This window comes from Bactrocera dorsalis, chromosome 4, assembly GCF_023373825.1.
Source record: "Bactrocera dorsalis isolate Fly_Bdor chromosome 4, ASM2337382v1, whole genome shotgun sequence".
Lineage (NCBI taxonomy): Eukaryota > Metazoa > Arthropoda > Insecta > Diptera > Tephritidae > Bactrocera > Bactrocera dorsalis.
Window position 1 is genome coordinate 54,089,829 of NC_064306.1, and position 22,557 is coordinate 54,112,385.

At 36.9% G+C, this 22,557-nt stretch overlaps 1 protein-coding gene and 1 long non-coding RNA gene across 4 annotated transcripts in view; one reads left to right on the forward strand and one right to left on the reverse strand.

Annotated features, from left to right (window-relative positions):
• The window catches only part of LOC105228810 (netrin-B), a 590,578-nt gene that overhangs the window by 463,078 nt on the left and 104,943 nt on the right, over window positions 1-22,557 (reverse strand). The window lies entirely within an intron of this gene.
• The window catches only part of LOC125778337 (uncharacterized), a 178,286-nt gene continuing 163,383 nt past the window's right edge, over window positions 7,655-22,557 (forward strand). Inside the window, exon 1 of the long non-coding RNA XR_007422637.1 lies at window positions 7,655-8,096. This is a non-coding gene — a long non-coding RNA (uncharacterized LOC125778337). The remainder of the gene's footprint in view (window positions 8,097-22,557) is intronic.

The window sequence follows — 22,557 nt, forward strand, 5'->3', positions numbered from 1 at the left end:
GAACAACGAGAGACCATGGCAGATTTTACAAATTTTAAAAAAGACCCTCTATAAAAGATTTTTAAATGTCTCTATGGAATTTTGCTGTAGTAGTTCACATGCGCTATAATTTCCTTAGCGCTTCTTCTTAAAAACTTCCAGAGTTATGGCCAATAAAACGATAAATTTCAAACAATATGGGCCTATTGGACAGCTCGCATCCACTAAATGTGGACCTTGTTGAGTGCGAAGAGTTCCCTGGATCTTTTATTTCAAACAATAAATACATATTTAAGAACAATATATACTCTCTCTCTCAAGTTTTTACTATTTTTCGTTGACTTTTGTTACCAAATCTTAAATTTGAAAGCTGCAGGTGACAGCTGTGAGCCTTTACCGTAGGCGCTGGGAAATCAAATATGCGCACTTATATTGGCAGCGTCAAAAATGGTTGTAAGCCTTGTTCTTGAAGTAACTGCTGTTGTTTTTGAAGATATTCTTGTTGTTTTAAGAATTGGTTTTGTTGTCGTTAATGTTGTCACGGTGGTTTTTTGCTATGCACACAATTGAGATTTTTATGCGTAACTTTCTTTTCGTCTGCATTTTCTAGAAATGTCTGTATATGTGAATGTATGTATGTATGAACATAAATAAATATATATTTTATATACATATACATATGTAAATATTTAACAGTATTTCCTTGTCAGCAGCTCTCGCAGGCAAATACTTTTCGAGACTTTTCTTTGTTTTATATATAATTCCTCTCTGCCCGCACTGATACAAGAGTCAATCCACAATTGTTTGGCAAAAATTCTTGCACACGCAATATTATATATCTATTTATATAAAATTTGATATATGTTTGTGGCTATATGTCTCACTTCAATTTGTTTTGCCATAAATTGATGTGACACCAAATATGCTTATCTGTCAAATCAGCGATGGCAGGCGTGCATGAAATATTATATTCGCATATACTAATGAAATGCATATGAGGATATAAATATATATATCAATATACACTCATATAGACCAAACAACCAAAAATTTCATATATTAGAGATATTCATTCACACATAATACAAAAGCAGCCACATGCCCGCCAGCGCAATTCTCATACACAACATCGCTAACTACATATTGTAGAAACATACATACAAATATATATTTCCTTTCCACTCTGTCTTTCGCGGCAAAAACAAATAGACAAACCGAAGATTCACAACTTTCTGCGCACCTTTATCTGTCTTCATACACACACAAACACACATATTAATTTAGAGACCGAAATAAAAGCTATGACAGCTCGCATTTATCCATTCTACCACTGCTGATATGAGACTCTGTAAAGTTCTACGTGCTTAATGCAAGCGGCAACCCGCCGAGTTATTCAATTCGCTTGATTTGGCTTTTATTCTATTTTACAAAATTTATTTTTTATTTTCTATCTTTGCTTTGCCGCTGCTTCTTATTAAATTTTATTTTGCTAACCACTTCATCATCACTCGAATATGTGTCTGCTGTTCTTAAATTTCCCTTCTCACATACTCTGCGCCGCATGCATGTACAAGCGCACACGGCGTATGAGTAACATAAACTTGCTCAGCAGCGTCTACTTAGCGCGCCGTCTTATATTACCGCTGTCAATTTAGATATTATATATTTCAGTTATTGCTACTGGCATTTTTCAGACAACTTTCGTTTCACACATGTGTATGTATGCATGTATGGATATGTGAATACATATATGTATGTATTCACGTGTGGTTTATGTGCTGCCTGATCCCACATCGTTTATGCCACAGGCAATTTTTGTGCGAATTTCAAAAATGTTGTAGCATTCGAAAGCTTCAAATTACCACAGCAGCGCTGAAATATATATTTGCACTTTACAACATTCACTTTTCGCTTAGTATGTGGTGTAAATTTATACAATCTTCCATTTTATTTACGCCCAGAGCCATGACTGAGGGTACGTTTTGCAGCTTGCAGAAAGAAAACACAAGCGAGTATCAATAGATATAAATGGAACATGTCATATTTAAGTGCATTAATGGATAATATTATATTTTTCTTTATTTCTTATGGTTAGAATCATTAAATATAATTTTCACATGTTATAACAACTCCAGCGGATATTAGATACATATCATTCTAGACCATTAGGAGCTAAAATTTTATGAAAATGATGTAGTCAGCATAGTTTTTGTGCGATACTAGAAGTAAATGCTTAACAGCTGAGAACTCCGATTTGCCAAAAGTTCATTTGAAGTAGTGTTTCACGAATTTTGTAAGGAAAGTAATGCTTAGAACTACTTCAAAAGACACCCAGCCAAAAACTATCGTGGCCTGTGTGCAAGCGACACAAACCTGGATTTCAATCTGGCTATGAAGTGCTAATATTCCTCGCATGCCATTTTAAGAGTATTTAAAAATAGATTTAAAAATATTGAGAGAAAATGTTTACCACGAAAAACATTTTATAAAATCTGAAAGCTTTCACCTTCAGCTGCAAATTTTCTACTCCTATAAGACCAACTACTAAAATTAGGGGGCCTCATATTAAAGGTTTCGGTGAGTCAATTGAAAGGTATAACTTAAGCTACATTTGAAAAAGTAACTACGAGGATGTCATCAATAGAACTGGGAGAGTTTAACTGGGAATACTAAATGAAGTCTTAAAAAGTAAAATAGATGCTCAGATATACAAGTTCTTTAAAAACTCTCTTCATAATAAAAATATTGGTAGTCGAAAAAGAATTTTCGTATTTTGTCAATAGATGTCGTTGCAGTCATATATCTTCAGTGCTACCAAACACATTGCGTCATACCATATTGAGGATTGAAAAGGTGAGATTTTAAGCTTCACTTAACCAGAAAAAAAAATAAATTCGGGGAGTTGCAGCTATATACTATAGTCATCCGATTTAGGATGTGTTCGAAAATTAAAGAGTAAACTAATATTTAAAATATTTTATGCCAGACTTCCTGATCTCATATCTCGTTCAATAAAAAAATTTTCCATGCAGAACTTTATTTTGGTGGTTTGGTTTGTATGGCAGCTATATTGTACAGTAATCCAATCTGAATAATTTATTCGGAGATAATGGTGTTGCTTGAAAAAATAATCCGTGTAAAATTTCATGACTATATCATGTCAAATAAAAAGTTTTCTATACAATATATTTGTTGTAATAGTTCTATTTGTATGGCAGCTATATGTTATAGTTGTCCGATCTGAACAATTTGTACGGAGTTTGTAGAGTACAACGAAATACTAATCTACAGCAAGTTTCGTAAAAATATCTCTTCAAATAAAAAAGTCTTCTAAACAAGGACTAAATTTTGATCGATCAGTTTGTATGGCAGCTATATGATATTGTAGTCCGATATCAGCGGTTTCGACTAATGAGTAGCCTCAAAGAGAGAAAATAATGTATACGAAATTTTAGATCGATAACTCAAAATGTAGGACTAGTTCGCGTTAAACAGACAGAAATTTCATACAAAGTTAATACCTATACTTTGTTCAGTGTATAATAATATTATAATTATGTGTATATGGAATAATCAAATATTTATTTCTCTTTTTTCACCACATTACAAACATATTTTCTAAAACAAATCTTAAATACCTCTGAGTTCCAACACAAGCGAGTTTTACACCGCCGAATTTATAATACATTACCACGGCGTATACGCAACCTCACTCAAATCACATTCAGAGTCACCCACATCAACAGTAAACAAATAAATAACGCACGCAAACAACAATGCAAACCAAACAATAACTCCACATTCTTTACTATTACTATGATACGGCTGTTAAAGCTTAAAACGCCAACACATTCTCAGAAAACCGTTTCTTGCTTCATGCTCTCTTCATTCTTTCGACATTTTTATGCCTTTCATGCAACAAAACAAAATCCGCGCGATAACTGTTAGTATTGCTAAGGAAATGGCAATACAATGCAACGGAAATTTTCTATTTTCCGCTTATTTAAGATGACAATTCTCGGCAATTACAAAAACAACATCAAAAACGTACAACAAGGCAACAAAAACTGCCAATACAAAACAAGCGACGGAGAAACAAAAGAAAAAGTGCCATAAATTTCTGTGCGCATCATTTTTTTTTTATTTCAAACATCCCACGCCGCTTTCGCAACAACAACAACAAGCTGTGACTTTGTATTACAGTACATTACAACAATAAAAATAGCGCGAAAACAAAAACGTTGCGTTTGAAGTGCGGAAGTGGCAAATCTTCTGACGCGAACAATAAGCAGGCGAGAAAATAATTCACAAAACAAAGCGAAATCAGCTGAGCAGCGGAAATGCTGATAGTTGTGCGCGACATTGCTGCAGCATTTCCTTAAACCGCCAACCCGCTGAATCGCAATTGACATCCGCCGAATGAACGGGGAGGCGAATGAAAGCAAAGGCAAAGCCATTTAAAGCATGAGAGGGAAGTAAAAGGGTGGGGGAAATAAAATGAAAGAGAGTGTTTCTAGTTAGTGTGAGATATTGCTATTGGTGTAATGATAAGCAAAGAAGAAGGAAGTAAACGCGAAGTGACGCAGCTACAACAAGTTGGGTGATTGAGAAGTGGGGGAGAGACATTAAAGGATAACGTAGAGCGTTAATGAAAGAAAAGAGTTCATAGCATTGTATTCATCTGCACCCTACAAATTTATAACTGTGATAATCAAATGATAACAAAATAAAAAAATGTTAACTTCGATTGCGCCTAAGCTATAATATACTTCACAGATGCTTTTTTATAGCATAAAAGGGTATAAAAGGATCAATATCTTGTGTTTCTTAGGTCAGTTTATATGACAGCAATATGCTATAGTCGTCCGATTTTAACAATTTCTTCGAAGATTGTAGCAGTGCCTGTGGTAATAATTTATGCCGAATTTCATGACTATATCTCATCAAACAAAAAAGTTTTCCATACAAGGGCTTGAGTTTGATAGGCCAGTTTGTATGGCAGCTATATGTTATGATGGTCCGATGTCGGCGGTTTCGACAAATGACCTGACTCTTGATGAAGAAAGAATATGTGCAAAATTGCAGATCGATATCTCAATATATGAGAACTATTTCTCGTATATACACAAGGACATGGCTCTTCGCGCTGTTCATTCGCACTTTATGAGGTTGCGACGTATCCTTTTGGGTCGTCATGACAAACTTAATATACTCTGTTCAGGGTATATAGATAAGTAGTTTGATATTTATAGCTGAAATTTTTTTAAAGCTTTCTCTCCTTCATAATTCCATGACCAATGATTCCGAAATCGAAAAACGATTTTCGATCCTTCGGTGAATCTGGAATTTTCCAGCCGCCATCTAAACATGGCATAACTTTGTAACACTCAAATATGATATATATACATATGTACGAATTTGTATGCAACCCAAATATTTCCTTCACTGTGTATATTGGCTCATTATCGCGAAAGATACTCCTACTTGTATTCATGCCTATGGCGCACACATACAAGTAGAAGGTACATACATACATATATGTATATACCAATATTACATATATTTATAAAGTCTGCGGTGTATTCACTCCCACATAACTGTGATTTGATGAGCGAAATTTTGCGCACTCAACGGTTAATACTACAATAATAATAACAACCGTAAAATGTCGATAAGCCAAATCATGCTCACAGTTAAATACATGTATATGCATATATGTATGTGTATATGTTGTATGTGTGTTGGATGTGCATATACTATGAAGTCATACACAATTTAGTTAAGAGTAATAAACAATGCTAACATGTATAACGGTTATGATGTGAAAACGACGTGAAGTTCGCTTTAAATTCGCTAAGCAAAAAGAAGGTGAATGAGAAGCATTACGTGGAATAGGAACATACAGTGTGGCAGATATTATATTCAAGTATATAAAAGTCATAAGCAGCTCATTATAAGTGTGACAAAAAAACAACAGTTCAATTTAATGAATAAATTTTTATGTATGATTTTATGATGTGATGTGAAGCTCTACCTTATGATGTAATTGTTTTGAATAAAAAAGTGAAAGTGATTTCTTCCAGAAACGTTAAAGCTACGAAATATACTAATATAAAGGTATCGATAACACAGTCCAACAGCTAATCTTTTTTCGCTTAGTTGTAATATTTTGGCAAAAAAAAACAAAAAAAAAAATTTTTTTTAATGTTACAACTAAGCGAAAAGACATCAAGATAAGGAAAAAATTTAAAAGGTCATAAAAAAACTGACACATACGAATGCCAAGCCCTTTGAGGGTTTTACTATACTGGCCTAGTACCATCACCCTGACTTGGAATTTCTCACCCCCAAGACAATAATCCCAAAAATGTTCCACAGTGTAATCAGGACACAGAGTCTGTTGAAATTCGTGTCAAGCACAAGTATTCTTAAGGATGACTACTCCTCATGAACCTAGTAACTGAACTCCAACTAGTATCGCAAAAGACCAAAACTGGTCTATGTGTGGCTCATTTGCCTACCAGACTAACCTAAAAAGTATTCGTAATTTCATTGAATCATGTTTTATGGACATAATACGACATGATGTGATAATATCTAATGGTATGTGAATACGTTTAACATGTACCACAGTGTTATATTTAGAAATATATTCCATCTTTTAGAAAAGAAAAAAAGACAAAATGTTATGATCTGACTGTAAATGAACTGGTATGATTTTATGATGTGATATCGTGGGATACTATATGATGTATTTTCAAAGGTGTAAATGTGTCTTCATCTGTTCTCGGAACATATTTATAATAATTAGCAAAAATATATACTCATTCACAATTCTTATGATGTGACTTCATATTCATTGAAGTATTAAAATGTCACATCATATGATTATGTTCATATTTATGCTGTAATTACTCCTATATTTGCTTTCATTAATCATTTTCAATATTAGAATACATTTGTATTAAATTTTTAATTAGAATGAGTTAAGATGTGATATTATAGAATACGATGTGATGTGATAGGACATCATGTGATGTTATACCATTTGATAAATATGTAAAAAAATTTACTAAAAAATTCCATTTTTACAGTAATCAAAAGCGACATTTTCATTAAAAGAAAAAATTATTGGGTATAAGGCGATGCGATATGATGTCACATGAAACGATTATTTTGATTCTATTAGAAGCGTTATCGATTTATTTTTCAGTGACCGGATTTTTCTTAGATCAACAGTTCTGATCATAAAAATATACTTTAAGTTTAATTCTAAATCTTAGAAAAATAATCACATGTGATGCGATATGTTATATATGATGTTCTAACGGGTGATTTTTTTGAGGTTAGGATTTTCATGCATTAGTATTTGACAGATCACGTGGGATTTCAGACATGGTGTCAAAGAGAAAGATGCTCAGTATGCTTTGACATTTCATCATGAATAGACTTACTAACGAGCAACGCTTGCAAATCATTGAATTTTATTACCAAAATCAGTGTTCGGTTCGAAATGTGTTTTATCGACAAATTTTGTTCAGCGATGAGGCTCATTTCTGGTTGAATGGCTACGTAAATAAGCAAAATTGCTGCATTTGGGGTGAAGAGCAACCAGAAGCCGTTCAAGAACTGCCCATGCATCCCGAAAAATGCACTGTTTGGTGTGTTTGTAAAGATGCTGTTGGACGCAACGTTACGGTGAATGGCGATCGCTATCGTTCGATGCTAACAAACTTTTTGTTGCCAAAAATGGAAGAACTGAACTTGGTTGACATGTGGTTTCAACAAGATGGCGCTACATGCCACACAGCTCGCGATTCTATGGCCATTTTGAGGGAAAACTTCGGACAACAATTCATCTCAAGAAATGGACCCGTAAGTTGGCCACCAAGATCATGCGATTTAACGCCTTTAGACTATTTTTTGTGGGGCTACGTCAAGTCTAAAGTCTACAGAAATAAGCCAGCAACTATTCCAGCTTTGGAAGACAACATTTCCGAAGAAATTCGGGCTATTCCGGCCGAAATGCTCGAAAAAGTTGCCCAAAATTGGACTTTCCGAATGGACCACCTAAGACGCAGCCGCGGTCAACATTTAAATGAAATTATCTTCAAAAAGTAAATGTCATGAACCAATCTAACGTTTCAAATAAAGAACCGATGAGATTTTGCAAATTTTATGCGTTTTTTTTTTTAAAAAAAGTTATCAAGCTCTTAAAAAATCACCCTTTACAATCATTCATTAGTTAATTGCATGTGACATAATTCACTTCAAGTACACTTTGAAAGTAAAGATCAAGTAAAATTCTGTATATATCGAGTGATATGATGCCACTTTTCTCATACAGCAATATCACAAGACAATAGCACATCCATTAAATCAAATCTAGTCGCTTTAAAATACCCAAAATACAAAATTGTATACTTAGGTACTGAAAATGATTATAAATAACAAAAAAAAAAGGTACAAACAATTTTTTTAATTCTTTAAAATTTTTCTACAACTATTTTCACCTTTTCAACCCACTGTACTCCCTAACGTACCAAAACGGTATGCTTATCACGCATAAAATCCTGCCACCAATTTTTAATGCACCGCAAATATTTATGAGAATGTGCCACAAAAATTAAAATACACACACACACGAAATAAGAAGCACCAAAAAAATGAAGGGGAAACCTGCTAACCTGTATGCTTGCAACCTGAACCGGCGCTGAACTTTACTCATCAAAATTCAGTGATGTGTCACGTTGTCAGCCAAAAATATGGAGTCTACACGAGACGACTGCGGTGGCTGTGACAGAGCAGCGGCAGCAAGAGACCCAATTTGCAACGCATGAAACCTTTCAACTACAACTCATGCAACAACAAGCGACGCGCTCCAACGGGATTCTAATGTATGATGATATGTGAGTGTGTGTGTGTGGATGATGAAGTAAGTGAAAGAAAAAATGCTACTCATTCCATTCATTTTTCGACGTTTTTTTTTTGGTCTGACAACGTGCAACATGCGCGTGCCACCGCAGCCACAGTGCAATTTCTGCGTTGCCGTGTGCGAATTAGACACACAAACAAATACATACACTCCTATGGAGGTTTCGGGTAGTTACACCAGCATCTTCGCTCGGTTCATTTTATTTAGTTGCGTCGACGGCAGCCATTGCTGCGCAGCTTTCATGCAAATTAAATTTGAATAATCTTCAATGAGCTTTAAAAGAAACGGAGCTCTCGTTGGTGGGTGGCGAGAGGGCGCGGTTGGCAGCGCTGGAAAATGAATTTTATGCGCAACATTGCACACCGTTGGAAATGTGAGTAAATACGAGAAATTCACATAACCCCTACCACCCGTTTCCCATTCCCCCGGTGTACTCGTGTACACCGGAAGCGGATACTCGCATACACTCGTGCTCGTATGCGCCCGAGGCACTTTGCCAGCTAATGTATTCATGCTGAAAATTTGTTACGTGTGGCTCCACCGCGGGGGGCAGGCACACTCGGCGAACTGAGTGGGGCGACTGGTGCAAATGCGAGAAATTATGAAGTTCGAGCTGCTGTGTGAAATTTAATGTAAATAAAATGTGAATCTTCAAAGCGCCTTAAGTTGATATAGCGCGCCAACTTGCAGGTGAGTCGCAGTGACAGTTTGCACCATGCCGCACACACACCCAGACACTTGCTGCGCGCTCACTTTTGAAGCACAAAGCTTTTAAATCTCTATAACAGGTTTTGGAAATTATTCCGCCTGTGTGCAGATTTCGAAATTCGGCAAAAGTTTTGAGCCGCCTGCTGACTGCCACGACCTGTTGTGTTGGTGGTTGGAGCGTGGTGAAGCAATTAGAAAGCAGTCACATTAAGTGTAGCAGCTTAACGTTGCACCAGAAATGAAAATCCATGTGGAGCAAGAAATCTTTGCTTGTATGTCTTGTATAGCTCCCGCGTTGGTTTTCGTATAACTTGTTGTTGTTGTTTCTGTTGTTATTATAGCTTAAAGCGTAATCAATCTCGCGTTTTATATGCATGACAAAGCATTTACGCGCAGCTTTAAAATTTATTTTCGCCTCTCGTCAAAGTTTGGATTTTGCTCACTCATACAAACATACATACATACACATATGTACAAGTATACAAATTTGCTTGTTTTGGTTTTTATTTGTTCTTCTTATGTAAACATGTGATAAACATGCAATATTAAAGCAAATGAGCGCAATATTTACCAAGCAATTGATTGTTTGTCGACATGAATGATTAAAAAGTTGTACTTAAAGTGTGTGTTTGTATGTGCAACATCATATGTGTCGAGGTGTGTTCAAAAAGTATCGCGAATTTTGAATTTTTTGTGGCGTTATGTTGGTACTCATGTCTCTCACTTATGCCACGTGTTTTGGATCGTCTTCGATTTTTACCTATCAAAAAAATTGCACCACCTAAAAATATTGCACACATCGTTGCTTGTGCGCGACTTTTTGGCCAAAAACAACACACTAATGATGCCGCAGCCACCGTATTCCCCAGATCTGGCCCCCTGTGACTTTTTTTGTTCCCTAAAAGGATGACGTTACGCTTCTCTTGACGAGATAAAGACGGCAACGAAGGAGGAGCTGAAGAAGATAAAAAAAATGATTTTTTTAAGTGCTTCGAAAATTGGAAAAACCGTTGGCATAAGTGTTTAATATCTCATAGGGATTACTTTGAAGGGGACAAAATAGATATTCATGAATAAATAAATAATTTTTGAAAAAACACAAAATTCGCGATACTTTTTGAACACACCTCGTACAGCTAAACAACAGAGATCAGCTGAAGCTTCCAAAAATCAGCCGAAAAACCCAAGACGAAAGATGTGACACCCGCTAAATCGTTTGCTGATGTGCCCGAAATCTCATTATGGACTTCTTTTTTCCTTTGGAAGCCCCCATTTTGTCAAAAATTAAATTTTTACTAGTTTTATAATCTTTACGTGAATTTATCTATATTAATAATAATAATAATAATAACAAATTTTTTGGGGTCTTGGATTCGAAGTAATTATAAACAGAAAAATCGTATCACCTTTAGAAACCGTCTTTTGGAGGCTCTTCTGGAGATTGGCTACGATATTAAGAGAGTCCAAAATTTTTCAAAATGAGTCGCCGAATATTAAAGTAAATTAATTAATTTGGTCGGTAAAAAATCCTCTTAGCTGTATTCTCAGTGCGGGTGTCAACTGGGCAATGTGTGTCGTTGCTTACAATGTCATGATCTCAAGCTACCTTCTGATAGAGTTATTACATTTTCAGGCAGGCGGCTGATAGTGAAGGCTGGCGTATCAATCATTCTCTTATGTTGGAGTGCTTTATATGCGCGTTTAAAAGTAATTGAATGGGTAATACAATGGCCATTGCTAATGGGGTACCTGACGGTAGGTATAAAACGCTAGAATTAGAGACCCCCGCACCTCCTGTGCCGGCCGAGGATTCCAACTCTGGTAACAAAAGAGGCCCCAGGAAAGAAGCCAAGCGAGGAGGGGTTCAAGGCGAAAGCAAGATACAAGTCCGGTCTGAAGAAAAGGTGTGAAGAAGAGGTGAAACGGCTGGCTTGGGCTAGAGAGGAGATGAAGAACGGCCGGACACACTTTGCCGCTCGTAATTGGTGTAATGCCTTGAACGCAGCGCATGGTAATCGCATTGAAGAGCACATCGCTGGAAAGAGGCAACAGTCAAAAGAGAGTAAACCTAAGGCGCCGTGGAATTAGAGGAAGTGCAAAGACGTAGCCGGGAAGTTCTGCCATTTTTTCCCAAATTACAAAAAGTAATAAGGCGGGTTCTTCAAAAAGTAACAAATACTTTGCTGAATTTCCGTAAACATTTACTTAGCTTGGCTTGTTTTTACTTAGTAACAGACTTGAAATGACAGCACCAGGAAATTAACTCTTTTCACTATCAAAATAAATCAACTTCACTCTCTCTCTCACTCTCCCTATTTCCACAGTACAATTTCTTTTAAACTACCAGATTATATACACACAATTATACACGCATACATATTTACAGTTCAACTTAATTACCATCATTTCAATGCAATATACTTTCGCCCGAGCAGCTTATCCCTAAAATCCATACGATTACCTCACTCCCCCTCCTAAGTCATTTACTAACTGAGAAATGGACAGTATTTGCATAACTGCTTTTCCTAAGTCCACATAAATCCCAGCCACGAATGGAGATAATAGAGAAAGGCAACAAAACGCCCAGATGATGGAGCAAAGCTAAGCAAGGCGAGTAACCTAATTATTTAACATTAAATAACGGAGCGATTGCGTAAGGTGGCATAATGGCGAATGGGTGGATATCCCAGAAAACGAAAAGAAACGCCAGCATGACAAGACAAATTAAAGCGAAGAAAGGGTAAATAAATTATGTGTGTAGGCATGTTGACATAAAGAAGAAATTTAAAATGAATAAAGAGGGTCTATGGTATTTCGGTGTAAATAACAAAAATAAAATTTACTAAAGAGTTATATGTATAGGGAAACCAAGTTACTAGAGAAGGAGACTATAGTATAATCTATCGATTTCTAGAACATTTTGGGGAATTTCATTTCTAAAGTCAGTCTTTATGTGGATAATGTTTCGCATATTAATTGCATATTTCATCTTTTTTAGAAGTAAATCAAGCATTACAAGGATCTATTGATATTTTTAGACTTGTTTCGCCAATTTTATTCTTCAAAGTTGATGAAAGAGGACGCTAGTTTGTTATTTTCAAAACATATCTCAGAGCTTATCTCTATTTCTTAGAAATTTTCGTATAAGACACTTAATAATCTCTAATTAAGCTATAAGAGCGCACTGAAGTATATAATATCCATCTACTATTCGCCAGTTCTCAGCTCGGTTATCCAAAAAATTTTCGGGAGAAAACAAAGACTAACATAATTCCTTATTCTCTAGAGAAGAGAGTGTGTGAAGATCTCTCTGAAGGGGTTTAACCACTTGCTCTTCTAATTCTACCACAATAACGACAGTTGCTTGTTCGATTTACATATTTTGGTGCAAGAAACAAACAAAAAATGTTAAGACGACCAAAATAGACAAAAGAGAAAGAAAGGAATAAAATCGGTATAATTAAAACATGTAATTTAAAAAATTAAGAGAAGCTAAAACAACAAAGGAAAACATTAAATTGAAGAAGCCTTTATGCAAATGAGGCAGCGAAGAAGGATGTGGCAAGTGGTGAAACTGTAAAGACACTCAAAGCTGTACAAGCTGTAATAACATAAAAAAGTAGAGAAAGTAAGAGAGAAAGCGAAAACACCTTCAACTCTTACATAATAACATTGTAGTGTTGTTTACCTACACACATACACATATGAGAGTTAAGTAGCGGTGTCCTCCGCCAGCAAGGACCACTGTAATATTTATTATCAACTTGTAAGGACAATAATACCATGTGCAACGCGGTGCAGCATGGTAACAAACGACGGCAACACAATACAAAAGTTATGCAGTGCCGTTGCATGCCACGTAAACAATGTTGCATGCAACATACACGCCCACACGGCATAGCAACGTTTAAGTTTGCGCACAAAAAAACGACTGTTGCATAAATTAACGCAAATTTTCGCAAACAGTAGCAGTGACGTACTACCCACATGCATGCAACACACGCTGTGGCAACTGACAGGCGGACTGGCTACGCGATAGCCGCGCGCTGCAGTGCATTTGTTATTAATGTTAATGTCTTCATTTTAATTCATTTGCAAGTAGCTTGTATGTACATATGTACGTGCAAGTGGCTGTAATGGCAGTCATTTGGTGTTTGGCGTCCCCTCGTCCGCTTGTCACACGAATGAAAGTGCTTCGTAGGCTTACAGCGAGCAAATTTCTTTCTGCTATTTTTGTAATTGTTGTTGCGCGCAGACTGCCTGAATTATAGGCACACATAAATTACGCTAATCACTTGAGCCACTCGGCACAACAACAACAACAATAACGACACCAAAAACATTAGCAACAACAGCAACTAAATCTACAGTGGCAATAACTAAAGTTATATGGCGGCCAGACAGCATCGCAGACGCTTAGGCGCACTGGTCGCCACAGCGCCTCAACTCTGTTGTGTGGCACGAACTTGTACGACGGGATTAGCGTTAAGCACCGTTCTGCTTTTCGCTGACGCTGTGCTAAAACACGCGCGCCTCTCAGTTTCTATAGACTAGGGTGTGTGGCAAGCAAGGGGGTTCACGATTAATTATGCGCCTCATTTGGATTTGTTGCTGCCACAAAGACTGTTGCCAACGTGGTGGCGCAGCACAGTGGGCGCCACAAGTGCGAAGAAATTTTAATTTTATGGCTCTAGGAAATTGCCAAGTGAGGAAAATAGTATATGGATGTGTTGCAAGCCAAGAAGCGCCGCATGTTGCACGAACACGTATTTCAGTGCTTCTCACTTTGCACTCATTATTCGCTGGCGCTCTTCGATTACTAATTTTCAAATCTCAATTTGCACGCACACACACTTTCGTAACCACTGTTATTTGCTAAGCGAAATTCAATTTCGTTGAAAGTCAAAATTCTCGGAAAGAAATTCCATTGCAACACGCACACTTGCCAATCACTGACTGCATTTACGTCATGTCGACATGTCGGCGGCAAGACAAGTTGTTCAATGTCAGGCTGTGGCTACTTGCTACTTGAGAGGCAGCAGTCATTGTTGTTGTAATGTAGTTTTTGTTGTTGGCAGTGTGCATATAATCCATTTCTAAAATTTCCAGCAACAATTCTGGCGCACAAGTGATTGAGCTACCAACAACATTTTAGCAAATAGAAAAAAACAGCAACAACAATTAGCAGCAGCTGTTACCCCAAAAGCGGCAACATACATCGCAAACAGCTACAACAACTGGCACCAAGCTGAAAATATCAAACGCCAATCAAATATCGCCAACAGCTGCCAATTTGCGCCCCTCTTACCCTCCGAAACAGCCCCCACTTCCTTTTCTCTTTTCCTCTCTGCTGCCGCTTTGCCCCACTGACAGCTGCAATCCGTTTGCTATTTGTAAGTCTTATTGATTTTGCATTGTTGACACAAATCTGCGCCTTCACCCAGAACTTTCGACTTACTCACTCAATACTTGCCACAAACTAATGCTTGCCCATACATACATACATATTTACATTGTGCTTGCTGCAGTGACGTGCGAAATTTGAACATTCGTAATCGTTCAGGATTAGTTGGTATTCTTAACACTTACCTGTAAAGAGAGAAAAGAGAGAGAAAATAAGATTGAATATTAGTGTTGTTTTGTTTTGTTGTTGATTTGTAATAAGCAGGAAATAACAGTAATTATTTAATTAGCATGCTGTCTGTAAGCAGAGCTTAGCTGGAATTATTACAGTAAAGTCAAACTTCGATAGGTTGAACTAATTGTAAGCTTAGATATTAGAGATTAAATATATTATTGAATTCAATAAATTTATAATACTCGTAACATTTTTGAAGAAACAAATTTAATATTTTTCAAGTTACACGCGATCTTCAGTAGCACTAAAAGAAAAAGAGCCCCACATTAATGCAGATATTCCAGCATTTTTAGGGAATGAAACCTAAAAGAAGAATTCATGTAGAAGTTATTGTATTTGGTATGTTGGACAGGCGTACGGAACTCCACCTACCGGAAACCAATGGAATGGATTCAGAGGTTCACTGCGCTGTGCAAAATGGCAGCTTTAAGAACAACACCAACAGCGTCTCTTGAACTGGTACTAAATTTGCCACCTATAGTCCTCTTTGCTCTATAATCGCGTAAGTGGTGCCTACGCCAGTAAAGAAGAAGAAGTCCTCTTCGCTGAAAACTGCGCAGCAAAATAGCCAGGTCGACTACTAGCTGCAGGAAGATTTACTTATATGGTAGAACCTTCGGATATAGCTCGGTGGGTAACGGTGATTGGGCAAACACCGACTAAACGATCCCACTTTTCAACTGGGGAAGCAGGTTTAAAGTTAAACATAGAAAAAGATGGCTAGAGTAAAGGTAAGTTAGCTACGTGCAACACTCTAAACATTTTTACGGATGGCTCAAAAATGGACGAAGGAGTTGGTGCGGGAATGTCCAGAGATAGGCATTAGACAACCTTTTAAGTTGCCGGACCATTGCAGTATATTTCAAGCTGAGGTCTTTGCAATTGAGAAATTAGCGGAGCAGGCCTCGACTGCACCTGCAGGCAATTCCAGAGTCAATATCTCCGTAGAGAGACAAGCACCAATCATGGCAGTAACCTCATATCGGCATATCGGCCAAAAACGTCTTAGGAAGCAAGGCAGCAGTGGAAAGTGTTGCCAGAAGCCAGATACTTCACTTCTTCTGGATGCTAGGCCACAGAGGCGTAGAAGACAATTAAATAGTGGACTAACTGGTCACTGTCTGGTGGCCACACACGCCCGGGGATGGGGCTGACAGATCGAAAAGACTGCAGGAAATGTCTAGAGCAGAACACCAGGGAAACAATGGAGCACCTCTTATGCACTTGTCCCACGGTATGATACACTGGAGGAGGTATCGATAGTGAGGCCGCAGAGTCTGTTAAAATTCGCGTCAAGCATAGGCATCATAAAGGATGACTACTCCTCCTGGACCTAGCGACTGAACTCAACCTGGTATCGCAAGGGACCAAAACTGGTCTATGCGTGTCTCATTGGCCTGCCAGATTAACCTTAAAATTTGATTATTGGTTGGTTCAAAAAACCGGTAAGTTCTTTCATAGAAATTTGAACACAACCAACAACTTCATCCAACAGAGGCAGGTTCATATTATATTCTTACTGGTAAACTCTTTAGAAATTAAAAAAAGTAATGTGAGGTAAAGTGTCCATTCCCATTGGAAACGCAAAATTTCAATCAAACTCATTAACAAAGTTTTTTCCAAGGTAGAAATAAAAGAAAAACAATCAATACCGATATTATAGTTTGGTGGTCAATTTTGTTTTCTACCTTCCCTTACTGATAAGTGATTAGTAAGATTCGGTATGAGCAGGAAAGTAAACTCCATACACGAATGGATGTGGCTCAAGACTACATTTAGTTGTAAACAACGATAGACTCCATCAATAGATCTAACAATAAGTCATAAGTAAGCATTTTTAAATCCAGTAGTTTTAAAAACTATCCTGTCTTTTTTATGGATAGGCCTTCTAACTTTTGTCAGAGTGTGCAATTATAGTTTTCGAAAAGACTCAGGCTAAAGTCAAATACTTTTAGAACTCAAGATCTCAATTTATAACCAAGAAAAAGTGAAGCAAAAGTTTCTAAAATATTTTAAAAGAAAAATTTCCTTTTATGTAGTGCCATTGAGAGCACTGTTCCACAACCTAATCGCTGGATATAGAACTCTTTGATCACCCTGCAAATTAGTACAGACAAATATAGTCAAGTTATCAAAGAAATAATATCTGACTGTGTCTTAAGTGAAACATAAATCAAAATATGTCATGACATTGCAAGCTCCACCTTCCTTATCGGCACAATCAATCCGAAGTTGTTGTCAATAATTATTGATTGCAAACGCTGTTGGGACGTTCTTATGTTTTAAGAATAAATTTTATCAAGATTTTTACCTCGACAATATCAGTGAAAAGCACAATGGATGGGAAGAAAACAGCAAAAGTCATTAATACTCATAAATATGTAAATAAGAGGAGAAGAAAAGATGAAGAAAGAATTATGAATATAATAATAAAGCATCCTGCAGACGCAATCAAGCTGGCGATCGAACAGTCAGACAAGCAATTGAGTTGTACGCGCTGCAAAGGCAGGCAGCGGCAGGGAGCTGGAGAGCAGCAAATGCATAAATAAAGTGGAAGACTGTTATGGCAGAACAGCGTGCAAGGAAGAGGTAAGGAGAAGCAACGTGATGGTTCGGGAATTATGGTATTGCACAGGGCGAATTATGTGTATGTATTATATATGGCATATGTTTATGTATATGTATGTATTCCATTAGCTTAATACAATAAATAAGTAGTTTTGCTTCCTTTTTATCCCTTTGTGTTTGCTTTTGTTGTGGCTTCATCAACGCATTTCATCAAAGCGACAAACAACAATCCACTTGAACTCAATCAGCGATGACGACAATGAAACTGCGATGGTCAAGGGTATATAGAGAATTTTTTTTTATGAATATGAGAAAGCATACTGAAGTGATTATATGGAAGTATATCGATGACCCAAGCGGAAATTTAATTAAATTTCCGATAAATATCGAAAAACTTGTAATGACAATTTTGTAAAATTGGTGATGTTTAGAGACAACCTTGAAGCTTTCGAGTGCATAAAAGCTTTTGTAACATTTTACTTCTAAATTCTCATAATATTGGAAAATTTTAAATGGTAATTTAATAAAATTAGAGATGTTTGACAAACCTAAAAGAACATAGTGATAACCTTGAAGCTTTCGAGTACTTAAAAGCTTTTGTAACATTTTGCATTTGACAGACGAACGATTAAAATTATTTAAATAGAAACATCGAGCGAATTTTCGATTTCAAAAGGCATTCGATTTCCATGTCTGAAAAGAGCGGAAGTATACTGAAATTCAGAGTTCTTAAACAAGTAACAAACAGTGTTGACCATAAAATTTTCATATTGCCTCGAGAATGAATATCTAGAAGACACTCACAACCAAAACGATAGAATATACAACCAAAAGATATATAGAAGTAATATTAATTTTTAATAAACAAAGACTATAACCGACGCTTTAAAAATGAGTATTTTGAGAAGAAAACATATCGATTTTTTGTACAGATTTAATTAATATTATGTTACTCATTCATTTAATTTGCTTTGAAAAAAATTTGAAAAAGAAAAATCGATATTCTCGCCAGAAATATTTCAATGTTACTTAACGCAGAAAAATATCTCAGATAAAACTTCGTTTTCCGGCAAAATATCTCAATGCATAATAATAATCTCACATTACCTTTTTTAAGTCCTGCAGGGTAGCTGCAGCCATTCACTCTCCTAAAAGCACATTTGTGTGTATTTCAGTGTCACGGCATGAAATCACACACTTGAAATCAGCCAAAAAACGAGATTTTACAAAAAAAGAAGCGAACACACAATTTAAGAAGAACAACAAAAGCAATAAGTTGAATAAAGCACACAATTCTGGGTACAACTTACTCAGTCAGAACGAGAGGCGTGTGAAATATCGGAAAGCTCAAGTGGAAGTTCAGTAAATCATATATACAATGTCTAAACAATGGACCAATATTGTTAAATTTTTATTAAAGAGTTTTGAGAAATTTATTTCGAAAATATTTATAAAGCGTTTAAGTATAGAGCCTAACCTTAATATTTTGGAATTTGAGTCGATAGCTAACCTTAAATTGGTATAATTTGCGAAGTAAGCAGCAGATAACGATGAATTCAAAGTGGAGTATAGCATAACACTACTAGGGATCGGAGACCAACTCGAGCAGGAACCGTAAATTAATAATCTAACAAGATAATGCAAGGTTTTATTTTGCTCTAATTAGAAAGGTCAATCGGAAAAGGGAACTATGTGTAGAAATTCAAGCAAGTTCTCTGAGCGCCATTCATTTGGTAGTGGCCAGAAACGATTATTTTACATTTGTCTCAAGCAGCTCACCCAAACCCAAAAAATATCCGTTTGAAGGCGAGCTAAAGTAAGAAGACGGAACATCTCCTGGTTTATGCACTGAGTTTGGGACTCGCCACGCAAAAAACCACCAATGAAAGGAAGATATCTCTTGTCTTCAAACAAATAGTCATTGCACTTGCGACTTAGCTCCCACGTTATTGTCGACAGTCATAACTTCGAAGTCATGGATAATTTCGTCTAACTTGGAAGCCGTATTAACACCAACAACATAGTCAGATTCGAAAACCAATTTGCAATAATAACATGGAAATCTTATGCGGAAATTTTCAATGTAGACCATGATCGATGGAACTTCTTGCTGGTAGATATTTGATGTATTGAGGTTGTTATAAGGAGATCAAGAGGACAAGTTGGACAGACGACGATTGATCGTTTGTCCAAAAATTGCCATGGTGAATAAAAAGCATCCTGTTCCTCCTATCCTTGTACAAAACAAATGTTTTTAAGCCTAAAAGATGTCTCCAATCAGATCTGGGGACTGCTGCTGAGTTTTCACGTGCCAGTAACGGTCTAGGAATTTTTCATTTCATGAACTTACAACTGCCAAGTAAACTAATAAAACTGAAGCTATCATCTTTGGAGATATATTTTTATATATCAAATGTTCTTTCAAAATATATGGTCAATGATGAAATTGATACTTTAGATGAATAATTTTGTCCAGAAATTGTGAACCAAGGCTGATGGAATAATTTATGATTTAGTTAGTCATGTTACAATCGATCTTTTGTATGCCATATGGGGCCCCGCTGTTTTCATCGATCTCTCAAAATCAAGGACTTACAACTCTCCTGCAATGCCGCAAGGAATCTGAGATAGGTGAACAGACCATTCGACCGGCAAACCCTTAAGAAATAAGTATACGAGAGACAGAACTACAAACTCTCACTCAAGTCTTCGATAGGTGGATCAATTCATCAAGGTAATTACAATAAGGGAATAGCATGAGGATTGCAAGCTTAACTCATAACTAGCTCTTCTAAACATTGCCTACCTCGCACTGCCGTCCTCTTTCAGTATTATATGTACTTCCTTCCTTCTGATAGTCTCCATTTTATGATCGTTTTATGCAATTTTGTTGTTTTCTTTAAGTTTTTCTTCATGCTTATAGATATAGGCAACGAATGAATAAAATAATTATTTTTTTCCATTCTTGCCACCGCTGGTTGTCGTAACTGACACATGCACATATAAGTATTTGCAACGGAGGCACTTCTTTATTATGCTCAACATGCGCGTGACCAGGACCAGCTCAAGTTCCAACAGCCGTTTCATTTATTATTTTATTAAAGCAGCGGAGAAGATTTATGACTATCGTCCACCTACTGAGTTACAGCGTGTACCAAGACTGGGCAGCAAGCAAACAAACAAAAGCAACAACACCAAGGCAACACTTTTTGAGGCGACGAAGAAAAATCACACAAAAATCTCATACAACGAGCTGACTGTTATTGTTGCTATGCGGTTGTTGTTGCTTCGGTGTGTGGCAACTTCATTATTCATTTCAACTTACAACGTAATGTGTCAGGATTTTCACTGTCAAAGTGGCAGAGGCAGACGCACATCTTCCTACGCATCATCGCCTATCAAGCGGCTGCCCAGACGAGCGGACATGCCGCAACCGCGCTTTCAGCTGCTAGCCGGGAGCTCTGCAAGTCGTGAGGTGTGAACACTTTTCAATTTTCCGCCAATTTTTCTCGCAACAAATTTTCCAATTTTCTACGCAGACAAGCGGACATTTTTCATTTCGCATTTTCCGTACTTTTTTGCTTACTATTTTTGCTAACTAATTTCTCTTGCTGGAATTTAGTGTCGCCATGCGTTTACTAACGGTATTTGCTGTGGCATGTGACATGCAGCGGAATGTTTGTCGTGCAACACTGATTTGTTGCAGTGCAGTTTTTAGCACTTTATGATGAAAAAGCAGCATTTTATGTAAATTAAAATATACCGTTATATTTACCGGCAACCAAATGTGGCACAACAGCGCACTTGTTTACATATTGACGTATGACAAGTGACCGGAAAATCAAAAACATTTCAAAATTCCAGGGATTTGTATGAAAGCGCTATGATACTCGTGTGTGTGTATATGTGTGAGTGAGTATGTGTGCGCGTGTAAATAAGCAGTCAGCACCGTACGGTAAATAATAAATATTTTATTGCCAACCACAAACCATCACCATTATGCCACCAGACATTCCATCCAATTTTGTTTTTGTGCATATACGTGGTTTTTGTTGTTGTTGTTGCATTTATACCCGACATATTGTAGGTGTGCTCGGGCATGCATGCAACACGCAATTGCGTGACAAAATTGACACAACCGCAGAGCATTCAAAATCAGCAGCGCACAAAACCAATACAGCAGCCGAAACAACAATAAAAACAACAGCAATAACGCACACACGCGGAACTGCAAGCAATATGAAAAGTGTGAAGAAATATGTGAAATAAATCACGCGCATGAAGCAGCGAAAATATTTTATTGTAAATCGAACCACAACAACAACAACGTATGTTGGCCACAACGGCCGGCAGTCAATCTGATGCCGAACACGCTTTCTGGGTGCAGCAATGACGGAAGGCCAAAAAGCCGCACTTGTATATACTCATAGGCATATTTGACAGGGGCGCGAGGGCATTGAAATGAAAAGGTAGCGTGCAACTACTTAATCGAAAAAATATGTTTATATCCATATAACTATATATTTTTGTATGCAATATCACTGTGCCTATTTAGTTATGTTGGAGCTAGGTTAGGCCCAAATCGTCAAGTTTAATGGGAACGTGTTTAGCAAGGGCAATGTGGTGTGGGCGTCGAATGGCGCAGTCCAGGCATAAGAGTCATGAGTCTTGTAACCGAAAAAAAACTTTTTTAAATCTCAATCGTTAGTCATATTGGACCAAACCATAT